The 11,328-nt window shown below is 39.8% G+C and overlaps 1 long non-coding RNA gene across 1 annotated transcript; it reads right to left on the reverse strand.

Annotated features, from left to right (window-relative positions):
• Nucleotides 1-6,373: 6,373 nt before the first annotated feature.
• On the reverse strand, nucleotides 6,374-11,048 carry LOC121840153. The gene is made up of 2 exons (XR_006079427.1): nucleotides 10,743-11,048; nucleotides 6,374-6,669 (listed from the first exon to the last, which is right to left on the reverse strand). It is a non-coding gene; the product is annotated as an uncharacterized LOC121840153 (long non-coding RNA).
• Between the last annotated feature and the right edge of the window lie 280 nt (nucleotides 11,049-11,328).

Raw genomic sequence — 11,328 nt, forward strand, 5'->3', positions numbered from 1 at the left:
ATAATTTCTCTTCATATGACAAGGATTAAAAAGGAGATTGTCGACTTGATTCAAAATGATGACTGATAGCTTGCCAGCTAAGATTTTGAAAGTATGATGTTGACATGATCAGTCCAATGAAAGCTGTTGTAGATATAACGTGATTTGATGTCATTTTATTTGTGGCCAATGATCTTGAGCCTTCTTGGATGGGCACTTCTATTGTAATCCATTGGCAGCGCTCAAGGGAGTGTTTCGAGCTCTACCCTTAGATTTGGCGGTGACGTAGTATCCCCAAGAGTGACAGAACACAGCCAATCACGGCGCAACTAGAGAACATTACCAACCCCTACCCTCCCACCTACCGTCAAACAAGCATGTCAATGCGAAGCTATACAGAGCCCTCCGCATTGTTACAACATTTGGGAGGCACATGGCAATGTGGTACAGAGCTCGATTTGGTCTCTTCATGCCTCTGGAGGCTCCACAATTGCGTCACAACCTCCATATGGAGCCTCCGACCACATTTTCGGATCAAGCATAAATTGGCATTTAGTCTAGGCCTCCGCAATGGATTAGTTCACTGAGATGGGCGCAAATATAATAATATATATAATCTCGGTCGACCAACAGCCTAACGACCAAACAATCGACCAGTCAACTAATTGGGGTCAGTCCTAAAGCAGATACTGGCAGAAGTCGTCCAGCTTGGCCCAGGTCATGTCTCCATGTTGGATACTTTAGTTTCAGGCCCTGCTTAGCCTAAATTATCATCCTTCAAGAAGTGATTAAGTGGATTTGTATGTTTTATTCGAGGAAATAAGAGATGTTTAGCGATAGCATAGTATAGCGATGTCGTGAGATGCTGGGAAAACCTTGATAGGGGTGGGAAAAAAATCTGAAATGGTGTAGGAACCCTGATATGGGATTTTAATAATACTAAAATAAAATAACAATTATTCCTTTATTCATAATTCACTGTAATTAATGCATTAAATAATTCATTGTGTATTTAATATACCAGTGACAGCCACTAAGGCAAGCTAGCAGTGACTAGCATTCAGTGGGGGTGAATAAGCATGCGCAGCCTTGAGCAATCGCACAGTAATTGACTGACATTTATTGGAGAGATGTGGGCAGACGTGGACGGAGATGTAATGCAAATGACGTTAAAACGTGCACTGGAATTTCAAGATATGTCCTGGTAGTGGGTGGACATGTGTGGTCTTTTCAGGGATTTACTCAACTTCTTATGGATAGGGGGCAGTATTTGTAAGTTTAGATGACTGAGGTGCCCAAAGTAAACTGCCTGTTACTCAGGCCCAGAAACTACGATATGCATATAATTGGTAGTATCGGATATAAAACACTGAAGTTTCTAAAACTCTTAAAATAATGTCTGTAACAGAACTGATATGGCAGGCGAAAACCCGAGGAGAATCCATTCGGAATGTGTTTTTTTTTAGGTGACCACCCATTGAAAATGGCTGTCTATGGGAAAATCAAAGGAAATCCTCCCAGATTACAGTTCCTATGGCTTCCACTAGATGTCAGCAGTCTTTAGAAAGGGTTTCAGGCTTGTTTTTTGAAAAATTAGCTAGAATTTGTTGTTTTTCTAGGTGGCTCTCATTTTGACTCTAGTCTTGTGGCGCACGTGGATGAGGGTGCGCACTTCGTTATTTATCTCCGGTATTGAACACACTATTCTCCGTCTTAAATTTGATAGTTTATTTACATATTAGGGTACCTGAGGATTGATTAGAAACATTGTTTGACTTGTTTGGACGAAGTTTATTGGTAAGTTTTGGGAGTCCTTTGTATGAATTTTGAACGAGAGGAACAGGTGGATTACTGAATCAAGAGTGCCCACTAAACTGACTTTTTTTTAGATATAAAGAAGGACTTTATCGAAAAAAACAACCATTTGTTATGTAGCTGGAACCCTTGGGATTGCAAACAGAGGAAGATCTTCACAGGTAAGTGATTTATTTTATCGTTATTTCTGACTTTTGTGATACCTCTGCTGGTTTGGAAAATGTTTCATGCTTTTGTATGCGGGGTGCTGTTCTCAGATAATCGCATGGTATGCTTTCGCCGTAAAGCCTTTTTGAAATCGGACAAAGCGGCTGGATTAACAAGTTAAGCTTTTAAACGATGTAAGACAATTGTATTTTCATGAATGTTTAATATTACCATTTTTGTATTTTGAATTTCGCACTCTGCAATTTCACCAGATGTTGTCGAGGTGGGGCGCTAGCGGCACATCTAGCCCAAAAACTGTTTCCGGGTATATACACGCCCATGCAGGTCCTCGCACAAAAGTGGTCCGTTATCGGAGACATACGGGACATGTTTCCGATGCCGTACACAGCTGGACACTTGCCACAAATTTTCAGAAATGGCATGTTTTTGGAAAAGTGCACTGGATTGTTTGACCCGTAAATGTGCCTTTTCATGCAGTGATACTCTCCACTCTTTGACCTGCCCCCTCTAATGTGTTCTGTGTTCCACTGAGAGTACAGGCTAATTTAAAAAGCCATTTGCCAACAGGGGGGCATCCATAAATGACTGAGGAATATAATAAAGAACCTGTTCAAACGGACATAGGAGCTAAATATTTAAACGGTAACCCACTGTAAAATTCATATGTGCTTGCATACTGAATTACTATTGCTTACATTCTCCTGCATAACATACTGTGCTATGATTGGTTAAGACCAATCATGAGGTCATTGCAGTTCTTCATGGCCTGAGACAGGAACATGCCTGAGTCTAGCTAATAAAGTATAGCGAGCTTATTATAAAAGATCCTGTCATCCTGCATTTTATTATTATGTACCATGTTGCAATAAGACATCCGCCTCTGTCTCAGAATGAGATGGGAGATGGTGAAAATATGGATTTGTAAACTTTCTGTTATTAAGCAACCACGGAGGTGTCAGTGTTGGGTGCCTGTCGGCTGAGGGGATTGCAGTCTTGAGCCAGGCTGTAATCTCAGAACCGTGACATTGTGTAATAGCTCCCACTATTGAGCTTTCAGATTTTTCAGATTGCCTTTTTAATTTCAAGTAAATGCAAGTGTATGAGATTCTAGATAGCGAGCAGGCAGAGTTATCTTGTCAGAAGCACAACATTTACAATGCACTCACGCTGTCTGTGGCAGGTTTGGATTGGTTATTTGCTGTCTGTACAACATTTCCCCATCTACATTCAACATGCACACAACAGCAATGGATATGTATTTTTTAAAAGAGTTCAAAATCTCCTTCATACAGAATTACAATCTTACCTTTGCCTGTGGGCAAACTGTTGCCAAATAAGCTAGACACAACATGGCACTTAGTGCACACCTGTTCCTTAGTTAAGTGGCAGCTAGACTCATTCATTTAATATTTGTTAATGTGCATAAGAAAAAAGTGTCTGTTTAAACTGCCATGAATGATCATAGATGCGTCAGTGACTAAAAACCATCAGCATCAGTAGCCATTATGTAAAACCCACACACTGCTTTCTATTTGACACTAACAGAGGCGTGATACAACAGTGTAACTATAGCCCACAACATGCTTATAACGCAACATACTGTATGTATAGTGCTCTTGTATAATAAACAATGTCTTTATAAGGCATAAAATACATACACAAAACCCAGTGTGCCTCTGTGAAAATGGCTGAGGGTCCAACAATGCCATCTACTGTACATGTAATTACTTTTCAGTCATTTGGTGAGATGGGTTCCAGAAAATGCTTTCTATAGTTAAATAACTGCTGCCACCATGTGGTATCCTTCAATAAATACATGTTGAAACAGAGAATACAGAGAAAAGTGTGGTATATTTTTGCTCTCCCTATTACTAAAGAATAAAAAACAAATTACATTTTGTGAAACACTTCACATCTATTGTAAATCCTTCTAAAATAAAATATTATGTTATAAGGGGGTTAATAGTTTATTTTATAAACTATCCTACAAGTGCATCTTGTATCTGTTCCAAAGATGATGCATTGTGAATGATGACTGCAGCATGTCAAGGTCAACACAGTTCCCCCATTCACTGTGACAGTGCATTTTGTGGCGTGAAGCTTGAGTAATAGAAAACATTGTGGTTTCACTGAAAAACTCATCAGATTTTGATCAATAGTGGTAACATACGTTTATGTAGGCTATAGGCCATAATGGCTACTGCATATTTCACCCAAAATAGTCAAGTAACAAGTAATCAGTCAGTCCAAGTCTCAACCACCCCAATAGCCTACTCTGTCTAGATAACAATGTGAAGAAGTGTTTTACTCATCAATCCTTCAACTGGGGTCTACTTATGTTGTCTTTACTCACAACGTTATTTTGGGCAATTATTTGGCCATTTAAAAAAGGCTGTAACTTTATTAGTACTTCCTCTGTAATCCCCCATGGTCCTCTTTTTCTTCTATTTTCAGTTTCTTAATTTTTTTCTGCTTTCTATTTTCCTGGTTTCAACCTGGTCTCAGAGCATTTTGTATTATTCTGTATGTAAATCTGAGATACGTCATATAGTATGTTATGTTATTAATTTGTGGATGTCCATGACCTATTACGTATGATATGTTACGTATTACAACTCGTAACACAGTACCAGTCAAAAGTTGACACACCTACTCATTCAAGGGTTTTTCTGTATTTTACTATTTTCTACATTACAGAATAATAGTGAAGACATCAAAACTAAGCAATAACACATATGGAATCATGTAGTAACCCAAAAAGTGTTAATCAAATCAAAATATATTTTATATTTGAGATTCTTCAAAGTAGCTACCCTTTACCTTGATGAAGCTTTGCCCCAGTCTTGGCATTCTCTCAACCAGCTTCATGTGGTAGGCACCTCCAATGCATTTCAATTAACAGGTGTGCCTTCTTAAAAGTGAATTTGTGGAATTTCTTTCCTTCTTAATGCATTTGAGCCAATCAGTTGTATTGTGATAGATACTGTAGCCTATTTGGTAAAATGCCAAGTACATATTATGGAAAGAACAGCTCAAATAAGCAAAGAGAAATAACAGTCCCTCATTACTTTAAGACATGAAGGTCAGTCAATCTGGAACATTTCAAGAACTTTTAAAGTTTCTTCAAGTACAGTCGCAAAAACCATCAAGCGCTATGATGAAACTGTCTCTCATGAGGACCGCCACAGGAAAGGAAGACCCAAAGTTACCTCCGCTGCAGAGGATACGTTCATTAGAATAACTGCACCTTAGATTGCAGCCCAAATAAATGCTTCACTGAGTTCAAGTAACAGACACATCTCAACATCAACTGTTCAAAGGGAACTGCGTCAATCAGGCCTTTATGGTCGACTTGCTGCAAATAAACTACTACTAATGGACACAAATAATAAGAAGAGACTTGCTTGGGCCAAGAAACACGGCCAATGGAAATTAGACTGGTTGAAATCTGTCCTTTGGTCTGTTGAGTCCAAATTTGGCATTTTTGGTTCCAACCGTCGTGTCTTTGTGAGACGCTGAGTAGGTGAACAGATGATCTCTGCATGTGTGGTTCCCAGCGTGAAGCACGGAGGAGGTTTGATGGTGCTTTGCTGGTGACACTGTCAGTGATTTATTTAGAATTCAAGGCACACTTAACCAGCATGGTTACCACAGAATTCTGCAGCGATACGCCATCCCATCTGGTTTCGCTTTTTCAACAGGACAACTTAACCAAGGAGAGTGAAGGAGTGCTGCATCAGATGGCCTGGCCTCCACAATCACCTGACCTCAACCCAATTGAGATGATTTGAGATGAGTTGGACCACAGAGTGAAGAATAAGTAGCCAACAAGTGCTCATCATATGTGGGAACTCCTTCAAGACTGTTGGAAAATCATTCCAGGTGAAACTGGTTGAGAGAATGCTGAGATTGTGCAAAGCTGTCATAAAGGCAATGGGTGGCTACTTTGATTTGTTAACACTTTTTTGGTTACTACATGATTCCATGTGTTATTTCATTGTTTTAATGTCTTCAATATTATTCTACAATGTAGAAAATAGTAGAGTAAAGAAGACCCCTTTAATGAGTAGGTGTGTCCACATTTTTGATTGGTACTGTATATGTTACAAATTTGCTAAATGTGCAATATAATAAGAATTTGCTAAATGTACAATATGTTACGAATTTGCAAATCGTACGATATGTCGAATTCTAGCTAGGTGGCTAACATTAGCTAGCTCGCTAATGTTAACTAGGCTAGGGTTACAGTTAAGTTTAGGAGTTAGGTTAAGGTGACCAGATTTCTGAAATTAAAACCGGGGACATTTCCAGTTCGGCGGTCAATATATCATTAAAATATCCAATGTTATTATCTATGAAATAAAAAAAGGGGGAAAATTCCGGTTTCATGTATTTAGTCTAACAGGCACACTGTGATAGAAAAAACAACTTTATTACAGAAACATTACAGACAAGACAGAACTGTCCAATCTGAACAGCCATTCTGTGGTCCTGGTAGTCTAGGTAGAATAAGAACAGAAGAGAACATGAGCAAAATTGAAGAAAAAAACCCAGACAATAGTATATGTGAAATACTTAACAAAATAAAGAAATAAAATGAGATTGGTAACTACATAATATACTTATACCAACCTAATCTGAATATTTCTCAGCAGAATGTATCTTCTTCAGGATTGCTTTGTCTTTGGCCAGCTTCTCCATGAACTCCTGGCAGAGGAGGTTGAAGTTTATATTCACAATAAGCATGGCCTTGATGGTAGGAACAGTGAACCTATTTCTTGCTGCTGTCCATAGATCATTCATTTGGGAGAACACTCTCTCAACTGGTGTACAACTTCCAGGTAAGCACATGACAACAGACGCTAATCTAGCCAGGTTAGTGTGTGGGATGTTGTTCTCTTTGAAGTGGGTAACCACCGTGCTCCATCTCTGACTAAGCTCTGTCTCAGATGTTTTCCATTCTTCAAGCAATCCTCCCTTTAGAAACTTTTGCTGGCCAGTAACCTTGTCAAACAATGCATCCTCATTGATGGTCACATTGGGGCATTTTTCCTGCAGTGTGCCTGCTGCCTTCAGGATCTCTTCACGCGGAGGTTGCCTTTTTAAAAAGGAGACAATGTAAATCTTTTAGATTATCTGTGTGCTTTTCCCATGCTTGCAAGTAGTTCACAGCTGTAGTGAAGAATGATTGGGATGTTTTGAGAAAGCTCTCTTTAGACATTGCTACAGTTTCCTCTAGCTCTCTCAGAAGTCCTCTGACCAAAACTGGAATGAAGTTGTCATCACGTCTTGCAGTCAATTTTGCCTTTAATGTTTCTCTGAATTGCAGCTGACTCCACAGCACAGCGGTCCTGGCCTTCAAGCATCTTGATTGTGTCACTGAATACGGTCAGGTTTCCATGGACAAAGGCCAAAATTCAGTCGGTGTATCTTCGAACATTGTTCGCAGGACAACAGGGCATTTGTCTTCAGAAAGAAAAAAGGATTTCAATTGCACATACATTTTCAGCACTCTTTCTAGAGCCGGGAACATGGACAGCCAGCGAACATTTCTGTGTCCTAAAAAAAGCTCTTCAGTCTTTCTACAACGGTGAAAATATCCAAATATCTTTGTGAGCAGGTACTCATCATCAAGGGGAATCATATCCAAAGCTGTTCTGGCCGTGTTATGAATGTTGCGGGCAGGACAACCTAATCTAATCACCTCCCACTTCAGAGCATTTTTAACTTTGGTATGGACATTGACCCTCCCCAGCCTATTCAGTCCTCCAAAGTTGGTATTTGTGTTGTCGGCAGAGAATGCCACGACTTTGTTTTCCAGGTTACATTTTTGGATGAACACCAGGACCTCAGCAGCAATTTCCTCTGCTATTTCTCCTTTCAATTCAACAAAATCAAGCAGGTTTGTTTCCACAGATGCGTTGCCATCATATACAGTGCCTTGCGAAAGTATTCGGCCCCCTTGAACTTTGCGACCTTTTGCCACATTTCAGGCTTCAAACAAAGATATAAAACTCTATTTTTTTGTGAAGAATCAACAACAAGTGGGACACAATCATGAAGTGGAACGACATTTATTGGATATTTCAAACTTTAACAAATCAAAAACTGAAAAATTGGGCGTGCAAAATTATTCAGCCCCTTTAAGTTAATACTTTGTAGCGCCACCTTTTGCTGCGATTACAGCTGTAAGCCGCTTGGGGTATGTCTCTATCAGTTTTGCACATCGAGAGACTGACATTTTTTCCCATTCCTCCTTGCAAAACAGCTCGAGCTCAGTGAGGTTGGATGGAGAGCATTTGTGAACAGCAGTTTTCAGTTCTTTTCACAGATTCTCGATTGGATTCAGGTCTGGACTTTGACTTGGCCATTCTAACACCTGGATATGTTTATTTTTAAACCATTCCATTGTAGATTTTGCTTTATGTTTTGGATCATTGTCTTGTTGGAAGACAAATCTCCATCCCAGTCTCAGGTCTTTTGCAGACTCCATCAGGTTTTCTTCCAGAATGGTCCTGTATTTGGCTCCATCCATCTTACCATCAATTTTAACCATCTTCCCTGTCCCTGCTGAAGAAAAGCAGGCCCAAACCATGATGCTGCCACCACCATGTTTGACAGTGGGGATGGTGTGTTCAGGGTGATGAGCTGTGTTGCTTTTACGCCAAACATAACGTTTTGCTTTGTTGCCAAAAAGTTCAATTTTGGTTTCATCTGACCAGAGCACCTTCTTCCACATGTTTGGTGTGTCTCCCAGGTGGCTTGTGGCAAACTTTAAACGACACTTTTTATGGATATCTTTAAGAAATGGCTTTCTTCTTGCCACTCTTCCATAAAGGCCAGATTTGTGCAATATACGACTGATTGTTGTCCTATGGACAGAGTCTCCCACCTCAGCTGTAGATCTCTGCAGTTCATCCAGAGTGATCATGGGCCTCTTGGCTGCATCTCTGATCAGTCTTCTCCTTGTATGAGCTGAAAGTTTAGAGGGACGGCCAGGTCTTGGTAGATTTGCAGTGGTCTGATACTCCTTCCATTTCAATATTATCACTTGCACAGTGCTCCTTGGGATGTTTAAAGCTTGGGAAATCTTTTTGTATCCAAATCCGGCTTTAAACTTCTTCACAACAGTATCTCGGACCTGCCTGGTGTGTTCCTTGTTCTTTATGATGCTCTCTGCGCTTTTAACGGACCTCTGAGACTATCACAGTGCAGGTGCATTTATACGGAGACTTGATTACAAACAGGTGGATTGTATTTATCATCATTAGTCATTTAGGTCAACATTGGATCTTTCAGAGATCCTCACTGAACTTCTGGAGAGAGTTTGCTGCACTGAAAGTAAAGGGGCTGAATAATTATGCACGCCCAATTTTTCAGTTTTTGATTTGTTAAAAAAGTTTGAAATATCCAATAAATGTCGTTCCACTTCATGATTGTGTCCCACTTGTTGTTGATTCTTCACAAAAAAATACAGTTTTATATCTTTATGTTTGAAGCCTGAAATGTGGCAAAAGGTCGCAAAGTTCAAGGGGGCCGAATACTTTCGCAAGGCACTGTATCTTACAATATCTGACTAGTATTGGCAGCAGCTTTACATGTCCATGATTGGACGCATCAATGGACAGGGACACAAATTCAACCTGGTCTAGGTCCTGTGTTACCAAAGTAGTTAGCCATGGTGTAAACACGTTACTCGCTATGGCTTCACATTTTGTCCTAGCACATGTAAACTTCGGCTCATAAAGCTTCCGTGTCAGTTGTGCTGTGCAGCCCAGAGATCTGTAACTATGATTGTGTTGCATAGTGTGGTATGCAAAGACATCCCTCCTGCACAGCTAAATCATATTCTTCTTGGGAAGGCTCTACCTTCTTGAAGAATGTGGTGACAGAGAGCATACCAACACGGGCAATCAGAGAGGCTTTATGCTTTTTTGTCTATTGATGTTCTACCACTGCCGTTCTTCCCCCGCTGCCAATTGAAAAAGAGGAATTACAAAGGGTGCAGTTCACCATTCTATCGTCTTGACCGGAGTGTATAAATGGACATTTTCTCATGTTGTCATTAAAATGGCATTTCAGTTTCTTGGAATGAGCCATTGTACCTCCTCTGTCTGCTCTTCTTCACTCTCCTTGTGTCACTCTTCTTACTCTTAACTTTTTCTTCTCCTCCAATCTTTCTCCTCCTCTTTTCTTCACTCCTCTTCCTGCTCTTTTTTCCTTTCCTTCTCTTTACCTTTCCACCTCACTCTTCCACACTCTCCTCGCTTCACTCTTTTTACTCCCTTAATCTTTCCTTCTCCAATCTTTAATAATAAATAGTACACTATTAGATAAATTACTTTGGTTAACAGATTCCCATTGCATGCCTCATTTTTGTATTTTATCTCAAAAACATTGGTTGGAATAATACATTGGCAGTCTCTGTAATCATATCTTTACCTTTCCTCCTCTCTCTCTTTCACTCTTCTTCCTATCCAGTCTTTGTCCTCCCCTTCCTCTCCACTCTCTAACAGTAAACATTATGCTAATCTTATCCATGAAAATTTCAAAATATATTTTCACACTACTTATTATTATGCCAAACCATTAAAATTGTAATCTACAAACGTTTAACCTAGCTACTACGACAGTAGCTAGCTAACCTAACTAGATAACTTAGTCGACATAGCTAATGTTAGCTAACATAACCTATTTAAAACCTTATAAAGCATCTATCTATATAATAAATTGTGACCTTATAACCTCATTAGTTAGTATCTCAAATGATTGTAACTTACCTGGCTTGAAAAGACGTTTGTGGTGATGTTGTCGATTCACTTGACACTTGCTAGCTTCTGGCTGAGTTTTCCACATCAGTTTTCTCTAAAACTAGCGCGAGCAGGTAGTTAGTAGAAGAAGAGTGAATGAAGATGATATAGTGAGCAGCCCCCTCTGCTGGACAAAATAAGCATAACGCGATTGAGACGTCAACCGACAGACTCTGCTGTCTGGTCTTTCTTGCCACGTAAAATATTATTTCACTTTGCAGTCTGTTTTTAGCGTAGCTCCAGCCGGGGACAGGCCACCAAAAGCGGGGACGTCTGGTCACCCTAAATTAGGTTAAAGGGTTAAGGTTAGAGTTAGGGGAAGGATTAGCTAACATGCTGAGTAGTTGCAAAGTAGCTAAATAGTAGTAAGTAGTTGAAAAGTTGCTAATTAGCTAAAATGCTAAAGTTCTCAGTGATGAGATTCGAAGTCGCAAAATTTGAGTTGCTAGACGTTCGCATTATATGCCTACCCATCCACCCTGACCAACCACCCTACTTTCATTTTTGCCTTAAGTAACCATCTGCCTTATGTAACTACACAAAACATAACATATCA

This window comes from Oncorhynchus tshawytscha, linkage group LG20 (assembly GCF_018296145.1).
Source record: "Oncorhynchus tshawytscha isolate Ot180627B linkage group LG20, Otsh_v2.0, whole genome shotgun sequence".
Taxonomy (NCBI): domain Eukaryota; kingdom Metazoa; phylum Chordata; class Actinopteri; order Salmoniformes; family Salmonidae; genus Oncorhynchus; species Oncorhynchus tshawytscha.